At 39.9% G+C, this 24,165-nt stretch overlaps 1 long non-coding RNA gene across 1 annotated transcript; it reads right to left on the reverse strand.

Annotated features, from left to right (window-relative positions):
• Positions 1 to 1,170: 1,170 nt before the first annotated feature.
• LOC149473085 (uncharacterized) lies at positions 1,171 to 23,957 on the reverse strand. Its single transcript, XR_016313773.1, has 3 exons — positions 23,888 to 23,957; positions 20,052 to 20,137; positions 1,171 to 2,482 (listed from the first exon to the last, which is right to left on the reverse strand). It is a non-coding gene; the product is annotated as an uncharacterized LOC149473085 (long non-coding RNA).
• Between the last annotated feature and the right edge of the window lie 208 nt (positions 23,958 to 24,165).

Raw genomic sequence — 24,165 nt, forward strand, 5'->3', positions numbered from 1 at the left:
GCTCTATTTCACATTTCAGTGTTTTTGGTTTGATTATATTATTGAATTAAATTTTTTATTATTTTTATATTATTTTTATGATTATTTATTAAATTATAATTTATGATTTTGTGTTTCAAATTTTATCATACCCGGGATGTTTACTAGACTCTTGTTCGGACAGATTTCAGTGAGTTTTTCCTAAAAATTACAGCCTACAATAAAAAAAATACATATTTCCATGCAAAAAAATGGTACCGCTTTCAGCACCAAAAATCTGAAATAATCATACCGCCAGGGAGGTTAAAACTGTTTGTAAAGGTTCAGGTTTTTTATTACATAACATACAGTACATGTAAAGGGCAAAGTGGTGATTCTTTGTCACATCCTTCATGTATTCCCTCCCCACTGAGTGCCAAGCAAGGGTGGGTTCTTCTGGGCTACACTAGGCACCTTGTACAGGGTCTCCCCTACTTCACACAAAAGGGGTACCTTTGTGCAGCTTTCACCAATGCCTTGGGACAAGGCTAAGCTGGCTGCCAAGAAATACTCGGTCTTAGGTCAGGCCCCTACTACTAGAGATGAATGTACACCATGTACACTTGCACTGTTCTCCAGTAAAGTCCCCGTGTAAATGTACATCCTTCTACCGTAACTTGCAATTAGACAGGACATGTCGAACATGTCGGACTACCGGTCCCAGTAGCAGCATGGAACACCATCGTGCGCAGGCTCAAAAGTGAACTTGGCTTTAAGTCTTGAACTTCCGTACCTCTTTACAGGATGGGTCCTCTGCACTGAAGTTCCGTTCTAGCTAAGGGAGACGGAATGAGGCGTCAGGAGTGTCAACAACATCTCCCTGGTGGCTAGAGGCAATTCTACCTATAACAGGTACACATTTTGACAGGCTGCTTGCTGACTGTACCTTCATTGCTCATGGCAACCACATGTATAACTTCCACTAGAATGACTCTTAACGTGCTGACTCGTCATACCCCATGTGATGCAAGCTGTAGAGTGTGTGATAGTGCCAGTTACATGCAATGCACCCTTTTCAAGGACTTCAGACCAGACAGGAGGCAAAGTTTAATGCTTTACTTGTATTAAAGTGCAACATTACAATAGAATCCAAGCAGACATAACAATCCAGTAGAGCGTCAATAAAACAGTCAACATATTAAGTCCCTAGTCCCTACTTCTAACCAGGCTACACAGAGTCCTTCTGAGGCATTCTCCAGTACTGGAGTCTTTGACAATAAAGTTTTGACAACTTTATATCTTGATGGCAGACTATGACATATTTGTACTCTTTTCAGGTGTAGCTCTCCTCTGGGAACTGGGAAAATGGGAAAGACCAGGCAATCACTCCAAAACTTTGGACTCGGCCCACCGTCCCCTTTTATATCACATGTGCAGTGGGTTTGACCCAAAGATCCCGCCAAAAAAAGCCAAAGAACCTGGAAGGCATTAACCCCTACCCTCCCATCTGGAGCTGGACCTATCTGGCTAATTTCAACCTGCCTACATACGTTATACTTATATGCCCTGTGCAATGGTATTGCACAGAGAGGCCCCAAAGTTCCTCTTCTGGGCCCCCTGCCAGGGCTGTAGGCTCCTCCTCTTCTCTGTGCACCGCTCAGGAAGCTGCTTCTCATTGGGGCACAACTGTGGGCTTGCTTCTGTGCCAGACTGTGTGTGTCTATAGAAACAAACAGTGCAGCTCACCCCACCCCCAATCTCTGCTGGATTGAGATAGGACTCAGGTAAGTATAAAGGGGGCGATACTTCCACTTGAACATTTTTTAGCTTGATGCAGAGAATGCATTAAGGTAAAAAATGTTCTTTATCTCCTAAATAGTGCTGCTCTTCCGTAAAATTCTGGTCAATGGTATTGTATGCAAATAAATATAAGTAGTCAACAACTACTACACAGATGGAACATCAGAGAAAGTGAGATAGCTAAGTCCCATCCAGTTTAGGACATATAAATTGTATTAGAGATCATTAGTTAGACAGAGTTCTCTTTAGAATCCAATACTATGCAGGGGCTGACTGACCATTTGGAAACTCGGGCACTGGCCGAGGCCCGGGGTCAATAGGGGGCCCCATGAGATGCCCATGGTACCTTTTTCATAGGCTTTTTTGAGTTTGGGCAAGGACATAGGGGCCCCATGATCCCATATTGCCCGGGGCCCCATGAGTTGTCAGTCCGCCCCTGATACTATGTATTGTGGTTCTCTCCCTGCATGCAGCTAGCTCTGCATGCTTGTATAATAAATACATCTACTTTCCAATCTGGCTTCAGCAGTCAAAATTTTATTAAAAGCCATGAGTATAGGTTTCCCCTTCAGGGGGAATGGCTGGGTGTTCACACGCTTCTGGCCACATAGTGTATTTATAAGGTCTGATTCTTCATAACATTCTCTTGGCGTAACCTTCGCTTCTTCTCTAGTTCCTTTCGGATTTTGTAAGTTTTCTCTGCAATCAAATGGTAGTACTCATCCTGGATGAAATGAAATAGACAAAGGTAAACAGACAAACAGAAAATAACTAAATTCCACTATTACACAATCATTATCTTTAAAATCCATGGTCCCTTAAAAACTCTCTGCATGGGCAGAACACAGGATTGCTTTAACCACTTGACCTCCAGAAGGTTTACCCACTTTCCTGAACAGGCCTTTTTTGCGATACGGCGTTGCGTTACTTGAACTGACAATTGCGCAATCATGCAACGCTGTAAATAAATGAAATTTACATAATTTTTTCCTCACAAGTAGAGAGGTCTGTGGTGGTATTTGATTACCTCTGCATTAATTTTTTGAGTTATAAACAAAAAAAGACTGAATTTAAAAAAAAAATATATATATATATATATATATATATATATATATATATATATACTTTATTTTCTGCTATAAAACCAATCCAAAACAAAATTTAAAAAATCAAATGTCTTTATAAATTTAGGCCAGAATTCTGCTACATATTTTTGGTAAAAGATCCCAATAAGCATATTTTGAAGTTATAGCGTCTACAAACTATGGTACATATACTGGAATTTTAAAAACATTTTTTTTAATATTAGCAATGGGGCGATCAACTACTTATAGCGGGACTGCGATATTGCGGCGGACATTTTTATATTAACTGACACTAGCTGACACTTTGTGGGAACCAGTGACACCAATACAGTGATCAGTGCTATAAATATGCACTGTCACTGTACTAATGACATTGGCTGGGAAGGGGTTAAACATCTTGGATGATAAAAGGTTTAACTGTGTGCCTAGCTATGCGCTTGGTGTACACTAGGTAGTGCTTTTGCAAGGGGAAGTGAAGGATACATGATTGCAGGGACACATGATTCTTCACCCCCGTCCCTAGGCAGAGCTCTGTTCTGTGTCCTGCCCAACGATTGGCAGGCGCCAGCAGATGTCTGTTCACCGGCACTCGCAGATCGGCATCTGCTGTGAGTGTTAACAGCAGAAGTGATCCGCCGGCCTCCCTATGATGGAAGTGCAAAATCACATACTGTATAAAGCCAAATTCCAGTTACACGTTTAACCCACTGCTAAGCTTTTGCACCCTGCACTACAAGTGATGATAATGCTGGGGTGAAGGGGTTGAGGGAGGGGATGCATTTACAATCTAGAGTTGGACTTTAAACAGGGAGCAAGTCACAATCCTGCTTCATCAAATGAAGTCTTGCATGCAGAAAAAAACCTTTAGATACAAAATTGTATTAATAAATGTAAATATAGTATAACACAGTATCCAGACTACTAGTACTTTCAGAAGAAGGTCAGTAATTGAAGCCATCTTCATATCTCTCTTATCATTCTAATCAACAAAATTCTGTAAGACACTGTAGTACAATACATACCCGGCTATTGGCAGACTCAAACATGTCACCCTCAACCTTCCTAGCATACGCCACCAGGTTCTCCACGCGTCGATCTCTCATGGCAGCTGGATCAGGAGCGTGGCATCTAACATGAGCACTGTTGCAGCCTGTACCAGTCTGGAGACACTAGGACTGGTGGGACGGTGATCAGGAACACTGCTGCTGGCCTACACTCATCTTTAATGCTGAGACTGATGTGGTGGTGATCAGGAACATGGTTACTGCCTTCCACTAGTCTGGTAATACTGAGACTGGTGTTGGGGTTAAGAACACTGTTCTTGTCTCTCTGCAGGCTGAAGACCGAGAACTCAGCGTTCAGTGGTGTTTGATCACTCAGTTCTCGGTCCTTGACCCAGTGTGAGAAAGATGCAGTATTAGACCAATGCTGCATCTACCGAAGTGAGGCACAAAGTAGGCTCAGCAGCCATGATTTCTTCCATTGTGTCCACCATGGAGCTTGCAGTTACAGGAACCTATGCATGGGAGGCATCCACAGAGGACTCTGCACTCATGGCCGGAGAAAGGATGACAGGAGTGGATGGCTGGTCTCCATCTGCCGTGCTAAACCCCATTGGACAGGCTTCTACCCCTGCACTGTTGCATACTGCACCAATCTGGTGACACTGGGACTGGTGTGGCAACAGTCAGGTACACTCGTGCTGGCTGCATTAGTCAGGTTCAAATCAGTAGTCAAAATGCAGGCAGAGCCCAGAGAGTAGTCAATGTCAGATTCAAGGACGTCAATGACGAAATTCAGGCTAGCAAGCAGGGCATACAAACAGGGAGCTTGGAGCATGTGTTACAAATGAAATATCACAAGCATGAGACTGCAGACTTGGCTGGCTTAAATCAGGTTTAGTCTCCAGCCAGAGACTGGCCACATCAATCACCTTGCAAGTGGACAGACAGGGAGAATGTATTATATCCAAAACCAGGATGCTGGAATGAAACTAGCAGCTGAGATGGAGCAGGAGCGCTCCTGACGGGGACACACTGCCCATTCTGGAGTTGCACTGTGATATTCCCCTAGAGTTGTACCAAGGAGCTACTTTGCAATATGATACAAGGTGGAGTGATCCAGGAAATTTGCAGCCATTGGGCTGCTTCCATTGCACTGGTGCTCAAGAAAGACAACAGTTTGCGGTTCTGGATGGACTATCGCAAACTGAACGCATGCAGCCACAGGGACGCCAACCCCCTTCCTTGAGTTGAGGAATCCCTGACGGTACTTGGACAAGCCAAGTTCTTCTCCATCTTGGACCTATCCAGTGGCTACTGGCAAGTCCCTTTATGAGACCAAGACAAGGAAAAAAAAAACGCCTTTATTACACCCCTGGGATAGTTCGAGTTTAATTGCATGCCCTTCAGCCTCAGCAACACTCCCAGCACCTAATGGAGAGATGTCTTGGGGATTTCAATTTTGAGACTGCTGGTTTACCTTGATGACATTATCATCTTCTCCAAGACGTTTAATAAAACATGTGAAACATCTGGACCAAGTGTTCTCCTGTTTGGCTCAATATGGACTAAACCTCAATTCCAGCAAGGGCCACCTTGTGAGGCAAAAGATACAGTACTTGGAATATGTTGTCAAAGCCAGAGGCGTGACCCCATATCCAGGCAAAGTACAAGCTGTCCAAAATTGGCACCCACAAAACCATCAGGGAGTTACGCTCCTTCTTGGGTCTGGTAGGATATTACCAGCGTTATATCCTGAAGTTTACCCAGATAGCTGCCCTACTTACTCAGTACCTAGAGCAGTGGTTCTTAACCTGGGTTCGATCGAACCCCAGGGGTTCAGTGAGTCAGTCTTGCGGGTTCGGCAGAGGTGAAGACCCACACCCGACTCATATGATTCGTGCAGTAAATATTCATTATTATGGTTTTGTTTTTGTGTGAAAATCATGTTTTAATGGTTTTGTTCTTTGTTCTTAACGGTTTTGTTCATTTTGTGCACCTATGTATAAATATATACCTATGTTTTGAATTTTAAAAATCATATTTTATTTTTCCAATTAAGAAGGGTTCGGTGAATGCGCATATGAAACTGGTGGGGTTCAGTACCTCCAACAAGGTTAAGAACCACTGACCTAGAGGAAGGGTGGACCCTCCCCTTCCATCCAAGCCCAATGGTACGAATCCCAACAGCAGGCTTTTGAGACACTGTTAGATTTCCAGAGTTATGAAAAAACTCTATTAATATTTCTAGGTTCTTGTAGATGGTTGTGGGAAGAAATCCTTATGAAAACCAGGTCAGTATGAGCAGTGTGACTTTATTTGATCACACACCAAAAATACAAAGTCAATAAAAAACAGTAAATTCAGACATATGTAGCTTAAAATGAAATAAAAATAAAGAATAAATTGCCTTGGATATTAGGAAATAATGTAGTTCCTTTGCATAGCTTAGATAGAAGTTTTCTTGGCCTAGTTTAAGAAATGACCATGTGAGATTCAATTTCTTTTGTTCTTTGTCCAAGCATGTGCTTTGAGTAAGAGTGTGTGAAAAGAATGTCTCTGTGTGTGTGAGTGAATGAAGTGAAGTGTAGTCTATCTGAGAGGCTTCTGCCTCGTTGTTTGAAAAGCTGCATACTTAAAATGCATGAGAAATTAGATCCTCCCATTAAGCTTTGTTTCAAATTCGCGGGCTTCTAAACCACTCCCATAATCACTCCTAGTTTGAATAGAAACAGATGTTCCCATTCAAACCACCAAGTCATTATCATGATTGACATACAGACTATGAGAAAGGTTTCTGAAGTTCTTATATTACATACAACTGTCAAAATCCATGATTTATGACTACAATTTAAACTCTCAGACTCATTAAAAGAATTCACAATATGGTATACATTACATGAGTATTTTAAAAGAAAACATGACTTTAAACCTCTACTGATTACCCTTAACTCAAACACAAATAATTCACATCTGACCACTGAAATACAAAACCTCACATTCACATCCAATTAATAGGGGATATATTCTGCCAGCATATATTTCAAAAACTACTAAAGACCGAATTAAAGTTTGGATATTAAAAAATTAATATTACATTCCCCTCTGAAATATGAAATTCATATTAATTTATAACAAACACACATCATTTATATCACAAACACTCAGGTTTTGATTTAGTAATCTCAAATGTATCATTATTTGTAACTGAGTCAGCATAACCAGAAAGTAATTTCCTCTGAAGTATATCTTGTAATAGATTATCTCCTTTCCTAATTTCACTTCTAATTCGCTTATAGAAACTGTTCATTTTACACATCAAACATAATTGAAATATAATACATAATATGATAATAATAAAAATAATTATTACAGGATGTAATAAAATATTTCCTGCTGCAGATGCAATTGAAGTTTTTCCCAACATTGATACAGTACGTTTAAATTTTGACCACCAAGAATGACCTGAAAATTCAGACCATTCATGTTCTATATCTTTTAAACTCCCTTGTTCATGTTTAAATAATATTTCTGCTTTTTGAAGTTCATCTGATAATGCTATCAGTAAACCTTCATCTTTTTGAATAACATTTGCCCAATCTCTCCATGGGAATTCATCCACTTGAGATATATTGTACTGTATGGGAAGAGCACTTATATTTTTCATAAGCATGTTTGTTAAATTCATTCTCATCCCATTAACACTTATTGCTGAAATATCTCCTTCTATACAGAACAAACCTCGACTTAAATTTTCTGTATGTGTACAAGAAGAGAAGAAGGATTGAACCCCTTCTGAGTCAGACATAACTTGAAAACAAACTTTCTTTTTATCTACAATTGAGATTAACTCAGAAGTGGTTTTAACCTTTTCTATCCTTGCTGAACATAGAGTATGGTTATGGTAACAAGAATGAAATATACCTTTGTCTTGATTAGGTAGACAAATCACTTTAGACTGAAATTGTAAACATGAAGACAGATCTAATTGTTCTAACTCAAAATTATTATCAGTAAATGCAAAATCTGTATATTGCAGATGATAATATAGTAACTGTGTGTTGCTAACTGGTAATCCCAAGACAGTGATTGGAACCAACATTTGTTCTTTTCCTGCTACAGGAATCATTGAAGAACTATAACATATGTTCTGATAACATCCAATCCACTTATTTACCCACAGATCAGTATGGTTTATGGCATATACATACTCTCTTGGTAAATTTTGTACAATACCTATAGGAGTTATTCCACTTTGAAAAGCTTGAGCTATTATTTTAAAATTTGTGGAATATTCCATCTGAATTTCTAAACATGCTCTGGCTATATGGGAATGCTGTTCACTTGACATTAAATTAAGAGTAATATTCTCTAAGTGTAATATAGATGGACCCATAATATTGGCTGTTTTAATCACCATATTTTCCAATATTTGATTCAAGTTTCTTTGTACTTTAATACTATTGCTTCCCACTAAACCGGCTGTCTCGAGATCAGACTTTAGTGTACTAATGTCCATGCTATTTGTAATACTACCAATAGAACCTATTCCTCCTAAAATACCTTCAACTATACCACGTTTATTCCTGTGAGGATTCCTAATATCAGTACCAAACCATCTTTCAATACCTAATTCCATGTTAACCAGATGTTCTTTACATTGTGGAAACCTTGTTGAGATTTTCCATTCTGAAATGTTAAAGTTCCACACTATAATAACAAACTTTCCTTCTCTCAACAGACGTCTGGTCTGGAAATGGTTAATTTGGAAGGGACTGGCTGGAATAAATTTCTTATCCATACACTGTGTTCTTTTAGGGGATAGTACAATTACATTTGTATTTACACATTTCTTCGGATAATTTTCTATTGATATGCAGCATTCATATATACCTGTATCATTAATTGATATAGTGTTTTGATGATACACAAAGTTATCATTATCCCAGTTCAAATTACCAAAAATACTTTTATGGATAACATCAGTTTTATCATGAAGAAAACTTCCCAAAAATTCACCATTCCTTTTCCAAGTTAATAATGAATTTTGAGGTAGGTGTATTTGTATATTACACATCAAATTCAGATTATCCTTTCCTTCTACAAGTCTTAATGATTGAGGAGATATTTTTATCTCTGGGACTATCAAATCTACCACAGTAACAATTACTTTGACTTTAGTTTGAACCAAAGCTCTTGTCACTTGGAAATCCCATATTTTCACTATGTCCTCTTTTTCATTACCATTTATATTCAAATGTTCAGGATCAAGAAAGTGTGAATAACTTTGTAATTGATACCAAATATCTTTTTTAGAACTTCCTATATTTCCAGTATTTAACATGTCTATGGAAATATCTCCTGACCAAATAGTAGGTTCATTTCCCTTTAAAACTATTAACCAGTATCCCATATCGGATAAATTACATTCAAAGTTACTAGTTTCGTTATTGATCCTATAAGATCCTTGCATTTTAACAAATTTTGATTTAGACTCTATTTTAGCTCTAACTTCAATATCATTATTATGAACGAAATACAATTCCGAACAACAAGTTCTACCATAACCTATGCACATATATCCTAGCAAGTCTTCAGCTGTATTAATGTTACTGTCTTTAGGAAAAAATCTTTTGTTCCTAATAAGTTTAGTGTCTTTCTTATGTAGGGCTTCAGTCTTGTTAACTTCTGCATTGCTGGAAAAGTTTATGTTGTAGATTACTAATATTGTCATTGTCACTAAGAAAAAAATCGATCCTGTAATAAGTCTTTTCTTTCTACTGCTTTGATTTTCCTTATGTTCTTTTGTTGTAATGTTTATTTTTCTTTGGAATCTGCGATGCTTTGTTTCTTCCGGATTATTGAAATCCATGTCTGCAAAAGAAATGCAGTATCATTATCTCGGTATAAACAATTTGCATTGGTCACTGTGCACCCACATTGTTTGTTGTCTGCGCGCATTTTTTACTGAATTAAGAGGTCTTTGCACTTGTACCATTACTCCTTGAACATCCAAAATATCAAATGGACCTTCCCAGTTGCTTTGCCATGGTCCAGTTTTTCTGAAAGTTTTTACCATTACTTGTCCTCCTTTTTCGAACTTAGAAGAATGTGGAGGAACCATTTTTTGCATGCGAGTAGCTGCATGTGGTACAATAGTGTTCAGATTGTCTTGCAACATCTGTAACCACTTTGTTTTTTCTATTGCCTCTTTTTGCGGCGTTGACAAGAACGGTTCATGGGGAAAAACAATACGCATTTTCCTTCCTGTCATTAACTCAAAAGGAGAATACTGTGTTACAGAAGATGTTGTACTTCTGACACTCATCAGAACCAATGGTACAGCATCAACCCAAGTATTTCCTCTGTCTAATAACATTTTTGCAATCCTTGATTTGACAGTCCTATTCATTCTTTCCACAATACCTGCAGATTGTGGATGATAGGGCACATGAAATCTCTGTTGTATACCCAAGATTTTACACATTGCCTGCATTATTTTACCTGTGAAGTGGGTTCCTCTGTCACTACTGAGGTTTGTTGGTATACCCCAGACTGGAAAAACATGATTAATTAGCATTTTAGCAGTTGTTAATGCATCATCTTTGCGAACAGGCAAGATTTCAATCCATTTCGAGAAAACATCAACTACAACTAAAGCATACCTGTACCCATGTTTACCTGTAGGTAACGGTCCTATATAGTCTAGTTGTAATGTGGACCATGGTCCATCTGCTGGAGGAGTTCTTTGTAATGGAGGTTTTTGACCCTTTGGTCGAGGATTCACTTGAGCACAGATTAGACAAGATTGCACTACACTGTCTACTGTTTCTTCCATTTTGTCCCAGTAAAATTTTTCCTTGAGTATTTCAAGCAATCTTTGTTTACCTATGTGACCTAGGCTTTCGTGATTGTACTTTGTAAATTCTACCTGTAGATGCTGCGGTATAACAGGACGCAGAAACCCGTTTAAGTCATGATACAAAATTCCATATTCACATATAAAGGGAAATTTTGGATCAACCTGAGAAGCAGAAAGAGATGGATCCCTTTTCTGTTCTTCTGCAAAGGAGGGAATCTGTGTGTCTGTCTTCCTAACAACATTAACTGAGACTGGTTCAGACTGCATCACTGGTACTCCGTGTAAAGCTGCTTCCTTGGCTAAGAGATCAGCTGTTCTATTGCCTACACTCATCTCATCATTGTCCTTCCTATGAGATGGAATTTTTACAATTGCATAGGCAATAGGATTTTCCTCTGCTAGCTTAAAAATTGATTCAAGTGTCTCTTTGTGCACTAGGACTTTGTTAGATGCATCTACAAAACCTCTACGTTTCCAAATTGGTAAATAATCTGTCAGGGAACGTACAACATATGAACTGTCACTGTAAATCACTAATGGACTTCTGTTCTCTTCCTTGTCTAATGTCAACACAGTTTTTACTGCTTCAAGTTCTGCCCTTTGAGCTGAAAAATGTCCTAGCAATTTGTGCTGTATGGAATAATTACGCTCTAGATACCAAATTGAATATCCACTGTAATAATTACCTGACATACAGTATCTAGAACCATCAACAAATACAGGTTCATCAATTTTCTCTGCCTCTCTACGGAAAAGAGGAGAGGAAGTTTCTTGGACTTCACATAGACATTCATGTTCTAACCCGTTGTATTCCATCAACTGAGGTAGAACATACTTGGCATTATGTTCAACCTGTATTTGCTTAGGTGATAGAGCCAACAACCATTGAGAAAATCTTTGGTTGGAAACTCCCGGAACATTTTTCTCAAAAAGAAACTTCAAAGTGCTATGTGGAGTTTGTAGAATAATTTTGTTGAATCCTACAATATGCTCTGTTGCTTTTACTGCATAATGTACTCCCACAAGTTGTCTGACACAATCATCAAAACCTTTCTCTACTGGAGTAAGCAGACGTGAGAAGTATCCAAGACTTCTCCAGACTCCTCCCTGTTTCTGAATCAAGACAGCTGAGATTGCAGTTTCTGAAGCATGCACTTGCAAAGCAAATGGTGCTTGCTTATCAACAGTAGCCAAAGCTGGAGCTGTTTGCAAATCATTTTTCAACATCTCAAAAGCTTTTTGCTGTATTTCTGTCCAGGGACCAAATACATTTTCCTCATTGTACTTCAACAAATCATACAATGGTTTGGCTTTTTCTGCAAATGATTCGATAAAATCTCTAGAGAAATTTACCAAACCCAAAAACTGTCTCAGTGCTTTGAACGTTGTTGGTACAGGAAGTGACGCAATAGACTCAATTCTTTCCTGTAAAGGCTGTCTCTTTCCTGGACCAATCAAAACTCCAAGAAATTTTACTTCATTTTTCATGAGCTGAACTTTGCGTGTATTCAGCTTGAGACCTTCATCTTGCAGAAGTGTAAACAATTCTGCTAAGAGAGTCCTGTGTTCTGTGTCAGAATTCGTCATAAGCAAGATATTATCCACATATTGTATTAAACAATCAGGTCTAGAAAATTTAGACAAAACATTTGCTAATGCCTGATGTAATATATACTTAGCAGAATGATATCCTTTTGGAAGTCGTTTGAGACAATATTGCACATTTCTGTGGACAAATGAAAACTTGTATTGGCAACTCTCAGCCAATTTAATACTAAAAAATCCATTTGCAATGTCAAGTACAGAGAACACTCTCGCATTGGCATTTATTTGTGACATGATGTCTGGAGTTTCTGCCACAATGGGTGTACAACTTGGAGTGTATTTGTTTAGCATTCTTAGATCTATCAATAATCTATATGCACTAGGATCATCACGCTTTGCCACTACCCACAAAGGATTATTAGTAACTGAATTAGCTTTCCTGATGATACCCTGTTCCAAAAATTCTTGTATGATTACTGATACAGGTTCATCAGATTCTGGCGGCAACTTGTATTGTTTTAATGGGGGATGGTCTTTGCCTTGAATATTAACTTCAATATTTTTGAACAATCCAGCTTCATTTTTACCTTGACTCCACAGTTTTTTGTGTAGTTGTACTAATTGTTTCAATTCCAAATTATCTCCAGTATCTGGCCATTTATAGTCAGCATCAATTGCTTCTGTCAAACAGATGCTACCGACTTCACAATAATCTGCTGGGTCAATTACCATAGGCTTACGATTAGCAGAGCCTTGCCAAACAATGCCATTGGCTAAATCAAGTATCCACCCTCTTTGAGACAAAACATCAGCACCAATAATGTTCTCTGATCCTTGACAATACCAAAAGTCTATCTCCATTTGCGAACATCCTGGTATTTCAAAAGACACATTTTTACATTTTTTAGCTTGAACATCACCTTTTCCATTGAAACCTACAACTGTGCATACTGTTGCATTAGATGGAATTGCTATTTTCATGCCTAAAACACTTATTTGGGCTCCACTATCCAAAAGAATTGAAGATTTCTGTCCATTAATTTTAGCTTTTACATAAGGGCGGCCACACTTGTCCAAGAAAATTGGAGCTACATATTCCAGACAATGGAGTTCAACTTCCTTTTCTTTTGCTAGTCATGGTGAAGGTAATAATGGCTGTCTTGAAGTATTGGATGAATGTGAGTTGTTCACATTTCCTCCATTACTAATTGACATTTCACTAATCTCTCTGATCAGAGGAGCGTAGGGTGAAGATGACTTAACTTCCTGTGAACGAATTGGAGCTGACGGTTCAGGAGAAATAAGTCCATTTTCTTTACCCAAATTTCTCATCTGAATGTCTTTCAAAAACTTCCTACACTGCCATTTCAAATGCCCTGGTTTTGCACAATAGTAACAAGTGAGTGGTCTTTGATTCCCTTGTCTTACTCTGTCATTCCTGCGGGGGGCAGCATTTCCTGTCTTGAATTTATCCTGACTGTCAGTCTTAGGATAATTATTCTCAATTAAAGCAATTCTTGGTCTTACATTATTTAGCTTTAATTGTCTCCTAATTTTGTCAATAATATAGGCAGCGTCATCCAAATTATCCTTTTCATTAGCAATCAATAAAGATGCTGGATCAAGGTACTTAAATTTTTTTACAAAATCCTTGACCATAGCAGGGGTCTCATCTTGTAAATTAAAAATCATCCTGTATGCCTTAGAAAATCTAATCCTAAAATCATAAGGGTCATCATTAATAGTAGCTCTTAAGGAGTCTAAAATTTCCAAACTAGGTGTCTCCTCTCCTGTTGTGAACAGTAATAACTGTCGTAGTCTATCAGTAGCATTGCTATGAATTTCTATATCATCCTCATTCATGAAAGGAGTCTTGACTAACCTACGAGCCATAAAACTGGGGATCCACAACCCAAAAATGCGATTTCTTTGCTCATCAGTTAATTGAAACCTATCACAAAAATTCTCAAAAACATCGGAATTATGGAAAGAATTTTCTCTCATGTTATATGCTGGTATATCCTTCAATATTTTCATTAACTGATCCTGAATCTGTAACTTCAACTTAGATGCTCTAGCAAGTAATTTCTGTCTCTGAACAGTAGTCTCACTGCCTTCCTCATCACCCCTGGGTGAGTCCGGGATAAATGAGGCTTGGGCCGTTTCTGATTGTTTTTTCTTCGACACCACAGCTATTTGCTTATTTTTTAATATTGCAACATTTTGAGATTCAATTTCTTGCTCAAGATGTTCAATATAGGTACAAAAAGTTTCACAGTTTGCACAATTGGATTCAACAGTATCCTGCATGTCTGTACTCTGTAAGACATTTTTGCTATCTGTCTTAACAACACAAACCACATTTTTCTCTGGCAATTCAAACACCATAGAATTGAAAACTCTAACTAGCTTCACAATGTTACGCAATTTTCTTTTCATCTTATTAAACGTAAATCTAGAGCTATCAATATCAACATTAGCCTGCATACATTGATCATACATAGCTTTCCATAAACCAGTATCAGAAGCATGGCTAGCTAAACCTTGAAATTCCAATTTACTTTCATTAGCTAATGAATCAATAAATTCCATTTTTCTACTCACCGAATGTAGTAAATTTCCTCTTTTGTCCTGACTTAGAGACTTTTCTGGTCACCACTTGAATCCTCAGATCTCCACAACCAACGTTTTCCGTTCCAGGTTCTGCAATCTTTCCGAAGCTTAATCAATAGAAATAGTTCATCTCAATCCCCTCTGAAGAAGCGAGGAGAAATTGAAAAAACGTGGAAAAATCGAATGGCTGGCACTCGCCAATAATGTTAGATTTCCAGAGTTATGAAAAAACTCTATTAATATTTCTAGGTTCTTGTAGATGGTTGTGGGAAGAAATCCTTATGAAAACCAGGTCAGTATGAGCAGTGTGACTTTATTTGATCACACACCAAAAATACAAAGTCAATAAAAAACAGTAAATTCAGACATATGTAGCTTAAAATGAAATAAAAATAAAGAATAAATTGCCTTGGATATTAGGAAATAATGTAGTTCCTTTGCATAGCTTAGATAGAAGTTTTCTTGGCCTAGTTTAAGAAATGACCATGTGAGATTCAATTTCTTTTGTTCTTTGTCCAAGCATGTGCTTTGAGTAAGAGTGTGTGAAAAGAATGTCTCTGTGTGTGTGAGTGAATGAAGTGAAGTGTAGTCTATCTGAGAGGCTTCTGCCTCGTTGTTTGAAAAGCTGCATACTTAAAATGCATGAGAAATTAGATCCTCCCATTAAGCTTTGTTTCAAATTCGCGGGCTTCTAAACCACTCCCATAATCACTCCTAGTTTGAATAGAAACAGATGTTCCCATTCAAACCACCAAGTCATTATCATGATTGACATACAGACTATGAGAAAGGTTTCTGAAGTTCTTATATTACATACAACTGTCAAAATCCATGATTTATGACTACAATTTAAACTCTCAGACTCATTAAAAGAATTCACAATATGGTATACATTACATGAGTATTTTAAAAGAAAACATGACTTTAAACCTCTACTGATTACCCTTAACTCAAACACAAATAATTCACATCTGACCACTGAAATACAAAACCTCACATTCACATCCAATTAATAGGGGATATATTCTGCCAGCATATATTTCAAAAACTACTAAAGACCGAATTAAAGTTTGGATATTAAAAAATTAATATTACAGACACTTTAGCAGAAACTGACTTCTGCCCCATTACTGGTCGACTCAGACTACACCCAGCCCTTCCAGGTGTACATGCACGGAAGACTCCAGGGACCAGGTGCTGTCCTGGTCCAGTTGCAGGATGGCCAAGAGAGGCTGATTGCATATGCCAGCAGGAGCCTACTCCCTGATCATGGGGGCCGACATTGGGGTCTTTACTGACAACAACCTGCTGACCTACCTGGAAACTGCAAAATTAGGGGCATTGGAGCAGAAATGGGCAGCCTGCTTGGCAAGGTTTAAACTCAAGATACTTTACAAGCCAAGGGAGCTCAGTCCTGCTTGCCCTGTCCCGTTTTCCAGTGGAGCGCCCAGGAGAGGATGTGGACTCTAACCTGGAAGACAGAGGTCGCTCCTGTCCTGCCTCGTATACCATTTAGGAACGAGATCATGGCCCACAGATCAAGACAGCAGAGCTCTATGAGCAGGAGGAATGAGCACTGATCCAACTAAAGGACCCAGATTTCAAACAAGTGCAGCACAACCACTCACAGAAGTACAAGCCTACCTCTCGGGAGTGCCAAAAGTTGTCCTCTGTTAATAGGGCAATCGTGAGATAATGGGATTGGCTGGAGTTATGAGACAATATACTCTACCATCAAGCCTGCATCCCTTCTGAACAACAGGGTATCCCTCAAGTTGTGGTCCCTCAGTCTTGGAAATCTGTCAAGTACTCTACACCATGGGTGGCCATTTGGGGGCAGATCGAACTGAGTCACTCGTTCAGAGGTACTTCTTTTGTCTCCATTTGCCACACTGGGTACTCAAAGCATGCCAGGAGTGCAAAAGCTGTACCATCCACAAAGCATCCCCTGAGAAGGTAACACCTATGATTATCACCACCTCTGAGCCTTTTGAGTTGGTGACCATGGACTTTCTGACAATTTCCAGTGCACCTTTCTGGTATCAGTATGCACTGGTCTTCATTAACCGCATCACTAAATTTGCAGTGGTGGTGCCTACAAAAGCCCATACAGCTGTCAGCACGGCCAAGCTCTTCTGCCACACATCATTTAACCCTATGGTTGCCTGTAGCGGATACTTTTGGATCAAGGTTCAAACTTCGAATCCATGATCATGATGGAACTGTGCCACCTCAGTGGTATTTGGAGGTCCCACACCACCCCCTACCACCCTCAAGGAAATGGGGCCAGTGAGCGGTTTAACCGCACCCTGCTGGGCATGCTACAGACTCTAGAACTGAGATACCGGGATTGCTGGCATCAACACGTTGGAGCCATGGTGTGGGCCTATAACAACACAGTCCACTGGGCACACACCCTTCTTCCTGATGTTTGGGCGATATGCCAAATGCTTGTGGACCTCCTATTGGGAACTCCAAAGCACCTCCCGCCAAGAACACCCAGTTCTTGGGTACAGGAGCATTGGGAGCGAATGCAAAAGGCCAAGCAGATAAACACAAAAAATTGTCTTCTGACCCTGTTCTGAGCGAGCTACCACTACAACTGGGGGACATGTGTTGGTTGGTTAAGAACACCAAGCACACGAGAGGAAGAAAGCTGGAGCCCAAGTGGGTTGGAGCACACCCAATCACAGGGTGGTGGGGCAGCTTTTCCCACCTTCCCCACTCTATTACCTGGTCTCTGAGGGCCCCGACCCAAAAAGAGACTGCATCAGAACATGCTGAGACTTTGTGTGCTGAGTGGTGACTGCCCCAGGAGGCGTTTGACAACACATATCATCCCCCGGTGCATGAAGCTCCAACTGATTGGTTCCCGCCGCCCCTCATACTTGAGTCTCCAGCTTCCCAAGACCTAGAGCCTGACTCCATTGATGTTAAGAGCATGGGGGGCCCATCTATTTTATTCAGTAGCACAGACTGTACTGACTCATCTGAGGACTTAACCACGGGCCCAGGTGAAGGAAAGGCAGTGGACTCATCTGACCCCTTGTAACCCTAGGCCTCTGAGTCACTACATGTTGAGGAACCTGTTCTGAGTGACTGAGAATAAGGGAAGCCAGCACCCTCTGTGGCCTAACTGTGGGAAGCTCCCTGCAAGATATTCACAGGAGTGCCGAACGAACAGCACTCCTGTGATTCATAGGAGAAGTACAGCCAAAAGAGCTTTGACTATACTTCTCTTTTAAGCTTAGTGCTAGCCCGGACTTCAACTTTAAGGCATCAGAGGGCATACACACGCACCAGCTTCAGACATCTTGCTGTTCACTTACCTAAGCATGTTTAGGACTATGGGGGCATACAGTGCCAGTCAAGGTCTTCAAGCACCTTAGGCAAAAAGGCCAAAGTGTGCTCTTATCCTCTTCATGAGCTGTGTACTACTTCAGCAGCATAAGTTGCAGGTCTTGCCATTTTTGCACCCCTCTATTACTGATGTGCCTAACGCAACCGCCTTTTCTGCTACACCTAAGCTTGGCCCTGGAAGCAAGTTACAAACGCCAATGGCTTCAACCTATGAGGAAGAAAAGAGTGATGGGATAAGGTTTTCCAACTCATTCAATCATTATTTCCTCCAGTGAGCCTTAGCACTCAAGCTCATCCAGTGGTATCTGCAGTTGCTCCATAGACATTACATCATTGCCTAATCTGTGTCAATGACTGGTCAAATTGGAAGGGTGAGGAGGGGGCACTTTGGCACCTTTGCCTTGAGTGTTAAAGGACCTTGTCTTGGTACTGCATGGATTTTATATCTGAGAATAGCCAGCATAAATGTGAACCATCCACACTGACTGGGTTTTACATGTCTATATGGTTTCTTCTCTAGTCATTATTACATACATGAGAATAATCTTAAAACGGAACTTCACACTCTCAATTAACATTGACTATTTGTAATCCGGATGCTGCTAGCATTAGTAAATAGGTAGGAATGTAAATCATATTTGCTTGTTTTAAACATTTTGTTACATTTCTTCAGTTACTTCCTGGTCTCCAAGCCTAGGCAAATGATGTTATATATCCCAGGAGTCCAGTAGTCTTTGGAGGGGGTTTATCAGCTAAGCACACCCTCCTGCCTATGTGCCTGAGCTAAAGGCAGATGGATTCCAGGAAATAAATGCTACATGAATCATTTGTCCTTACTCAAGATGGCCACGGCCAGAAATTCTAGGGTGGTATTTTTCAAAGTCATTTTTGGTTTGTGGTGCTCAGATGCAGTGTAGTTCTGCTTTGTATAGGCAGCAAGGACAGAGCAGAGTATGGTCATTAAGCCTCAGAAGTTTGCTTGCCCTGCAGAGGTATTTACTATGGTCTGTGGGTCGATTGAGTAGATTTCTCATCACTTCCTTTCAGGACAGGAAGTGAAAATAAATCTCTCTAGTGGGAACAGAGACTGCAGCAAAACACTTTTTTTATAGTAAAATGTGGAAGGGTAACAATTTATGTCAGTTTATAAATACTGTCTGTGTCTTCCTGTCGTGGTGACAACCATTCCTCTCATTTCTTTTCCTGCAGTCACAGGCTCTCACAGGGACAGGAAGTAAGTGGGAATTGCCCCAAGAGGGTCATAGATAGTAATAAAATCTTGACAGAATTAGTTATTCCTCCCAAGACTATCCAGGGCCTGGACAAAGCACAGGTTCACTTTAATACCCCCAAAGATGTGAACCACTTTCTTGGTTTAAGTTAATTTGTCAATATTCCTTAATATGTGTTTCCTCGGTCACACTGTTGCAACTTGTCATGCGATTTGATAGTTTCAAATCTCATGACAAGTCGTTCCCTATTGTCCACAATGGTAGCGGTCATATCAGTGCGATTCCGACTCCGTCAAAGTCACACCAGTATTGAAAATTATTCATATACTATTTTTTGCAAGCTCAGGTGCGACTTGCATAGACATCTGCGCATTAAGTCGCAAAGATGTCTAACAAGTTGCACCTGAAGTCGGACTGACATCTGACATTGAAATCGTGTAAATTCAAGTGTAGTTGCACGATTTTAAAGTTGGATTCAGTCTGACCAAAGACTAGATCTCAGTCCGTTCAGATATAAGCAAATAATCTAAGAGTATTACCCCCTCATCACATAATACCGCTTCAGACTGGATGCTATGAACAAATTGTCACTTACAGGCTGGCCGGGGCATTAGGAGGTGCAGACATATTGAACATGTTGGTCTCTTGGTGGTCAGTTATTGCATCAGCTGGGGGGTTAGCCTACAATATTAGAGAAATAATTATTGTTTGTCAAAAACTATCAAAGGGGGTTTAAATCACACAAAATCTGCTTTGTTTTTATATAATTACATACATTTAGACCCCTGACTTCTCCATATAAGGAACATGTATACAAAAACGGCATTTCAGCCTGTGACAGGTTGCATTCCATGCAGAAAAATGCAGGTAAGTGCAATGACACATAGAAAAACAATAGTTTTCTATGTGTCATGTTCACACCAGAATTCTGTGTTCCTCTGCTTTTCAGAGCTGTGCAATTTTATGCCACATATTTGAATAGTTTCATACTGCAATGCACAGAAACGCATGTAAATGTGCCAGAACACACTGCAATGCACCTCTCACCCACAACAATAGGTTAGAAGAAACATGCCTTTTAAAAAGATTATATGTAGATAAACTTGCATAAAAACACAGGAAAATGTGCATAAACAGGCATAAAAATCTGCGAAAACACGCAAAAACACAATGCACTGCAGAGTGTGTTTTATGTGCATTAAATGTGAATGAGCCCTTACAAAAAAAATTTCAAAAATATTAGTGCAGCGCTGCACTAATATTTTAGAAATTGTGACTCTGGGACTGTTACCTATAACCGGAGTGCTAGCTGCTTTTAATTCATTTGAATATATATCATTTTAATATCATATACTGCATTTAGCGCTCCTTCTATTATCTTTTCTACATACTTACAAAAAAAATTTATGAAAAAACATATAACATAAATTATTAAACAAAATAAATCCGGCACACATAGCACACACATAACTTACACTTACATGCTATGCACTGTAGCGCTACCCCCAAAGGGTGCAGAGACAGCCAGTCACACAGCAACAGTCCATTCATTCTGGCTCATTGAACAGTTTAGGGGATGTCTTTTTAAAGCTTTATTGCTTGCATGGCTCCATGGAAACTAGCTTTTTTTTTTTTTTAACCACTTGCCGCCCAGCCACCGCATATAAACGGCAGCAGGGCGGCACTCGTAGGCAAAAGCACGTTTTAAAACGGCTGCCTTCAAAACAGGTAGGGGGCACGCATGAGGCGTGCGCCCGCCCTACCTGTCCCGCGGGTGTCAGCAGCGGGTGTCAGCCGATGGGTCACGGCCGGTTTTTACCGTCCGTTTTCCCGCGATTGACGGTGATCGCTGACACAGAGCAGGGCTGCATTGTTTACACACAGCCCTGTCTGTGTCAGTTCTCTGACAGCTTGTGAGAAGCTGCAGAGTTTCTCTCCCTGGATCAGCTTCCCCCTCCCTCCCCCATCCAATACACACCCCCGCCCCCTAGTAAAACACTCCCCTTACACAGCAAATTCTAAAAATGTTAACCCCTTCCTCCCCAGTGACATTAGTACAGTTTCAGTGGTTTTTTTTCACTGATCACTGTATTGGTGTCACTAGGGATGTCAGTGACCCCATAGTCAGTTCCCCCCCCCAGTGTCAAAATGTCCGCCGCAGTCCCGCAGTCCTGCCATAAGTCGCTGGTCGCCGCCATATGTCGCTGATTTCCGCCAAAAGTCGCTGATCGGCGCCATTATTGGTATAAATAAAAATTAAAAATCCCAGTATCTTTCCCGCCATTTGTAAACGCTATAACTTTCACGTAAACCAATTAATTTACACGTATTGGGATTTTTTTTAGCAAAGACATGTCGCAGAATGCATTTTGGCAGAAATTTATGACTAAATTTGATTTTTGCATTTTTTTTTTACTGGACATGTTTTATAGCAAAAAGTCCAAAATATTGGTATTTTTTCCTCAAAATTGTCATCCTTTTTTTTATAGCACAAAAAATAAAAACCGCACAGGCGATCAAATACCACCGAAAGAAAGCTCAATTTGTGGGGAAAAAAAGGATGTAAATTTAATTTATGTACCGTATTGCATGACCGCGCAATTGTCCGTTAAACTAGCGCAGCGCTGTATAGCAGAAAAATGGCGTAAATTGCAGTATTTATACCATAGACGCTATAACTTCCACACAAAGCAATCAATATACACTTATTGGGATTTTTTTTTACCAAAAACATGTAGCAGAATACATTTTGGCCTAAATTTATAACCAACTTTGAGTTTACTATATATTTTTTATAGCTGAAAGTAAAATATATTGTTTTTCTTCAAAATTTTTGGCCTTTTTTTGTTTATAGCGTGAAAAATAAAAAGCACACAGATGATCAAATTACACCGAAAGAAAGCTCTATTTGTGTGAAAAAAAGGACGTAAATTTCGTTTGGGTGCAGCATTGCATGACCGCGCAATTATCAGTTGAATTAGTGCAGCGCCGAGTAGCAAAAAGAGGCCTGGTCATTAAGGGGGGTAAATCCTCAGGAGCTCAAGTGGTTAAACAAAACGCTGGAAAAAATGCTGGATAAAAAACACTGGGATAAGCGTTTTTAGTAGCATTTTATTAGCATATTTACAGTACATGTAGAAAAAAGCAAGAAAAAAGCTGTTAGGAGCATTTTAGTAGCTATGTATGTGAGTTAGCGAGCGCACTCCAAAGAGCAGCTATTGCACTAAAGAGCACTTGGGTGATCCTGATGAACTTGCCAGCTGAAATCTGTATGGTCAATCTACGAGCCGAAGATCTCACCACTGCTGGGACACCGGAGCTGCACAGCCTGGAGGCCAGCACTGAGCTTCCACACCTCAGCCCCGGTATTCCAGGTATCTGTGCAGACCTGAGGAGTAAGTGCCTATGACCAGACCGGTATCCTTATCACACATCATTGAACTGAGTGACTGCCAGAGGATCACATCACCAGGCAGCTACTACCTAGGACCCCCGGCTATATAAGATCTTGATATGCGCATTAAGATTGCGCTTCTGGTGAGTAGGCAATCTATCTATATTTTCACATCAGGATACTGGATCCTATTCGCCTTGATCGAAGTCACCTTTAATGCTAATAGCCTTAAGTAGTATGCATGAACACGTAGGAGAACACTATTTAGCGCTAATAACAGCTTCTAGGAGATGCTAGTGTGCATGGAGCCTAAAACTGCAACAGGAGAAGGATATGGGGAATAGGATACTCCAAATGCTTAAAGGATACGTTCACTATTTTGCAAAAAAATAATAACTGCACATTTTATTTTTGCTGGTAAAAAAATGTGCATTTATTCTATTTCATCCCTGGAGCCTAAAGCATTGCACCAGCGATCAGCAGATCTTATCCTGGCCAGTTATTACTTGCCGACTCCTGGTGTTTGCCAAGTATCTCTGACTGTAAACAATACAGTTCAATCTCGTCAGCTCCTGTACACTGCTGTGCATGGCTCTGCATAGCACAGCCATACAAAGCAGTGTGCTTACAGTGCAGCACAGACACAGCCCGGTATGTAAAACAGCACACAGTTAACCCTTTCATCGCCCCACTGATTTTATGAAGGAAGATTATGTATTTGCAAAATTATATAAGTAAAACTTTTTAACAAAATGTTTGTACTTTTTAATATATATAGCAAAAAAATAAAAATCCCAGTGCTGAATTAATACCACCAAAATAAAGTTTTTTCTGTCTCAAAAAATGCTAAAAATTCATACAGGTAGTGTTGCATGACCGTGCAATTGCAAGTGTGACAACGCTGAAAGCTGAAAATTGGCCTGGACAGGAAGGGGGTAAAAGTGTCCGGCATTGCAGTGGTTAAGCACAATTGACAAAGAAAAATAAAGTAAGAATGCTGGGGAGTTATGAGGGGTAAGGAAGACCAGTGTACTTACAGATGATGTGTTTGCTGGGGGTCCTTCTGGACAATCCTGAGAGAGGGACTCTCCATCTAGTTGGGACAGGATCAGGATATGAGTATAGTACATGATACCAGAAACAGCACATAGGCTTTTTTGTTCACACTCTGATGCTTGAGGCTGGAGAAATGCCTCGGCCTTGTGTAAGCTACATGGGACTTTCTATATTCACACCCAGCAACTGAACAAAGAGAATGAAATAAAGCAAGTAGGGCTGCTGCCGAGCAGCATGAACAATTAACAGGATCACTATA

Source organism: Staurois parvus, unplaced genomic scaffold, assembly GCF_062004578.1.
Source record: "Staurois parvus isolate SC_StPar_1 unplaced genomic scaffold, SC_StPar_1.0 ptg000018l, whole genome shotgun sequence".
Taxonomy (NCBI): Eukaryota; Metazoa; Chordata; class Amphibia; order Anura; family Ranidae; genus Staurois; species Staurois parvus.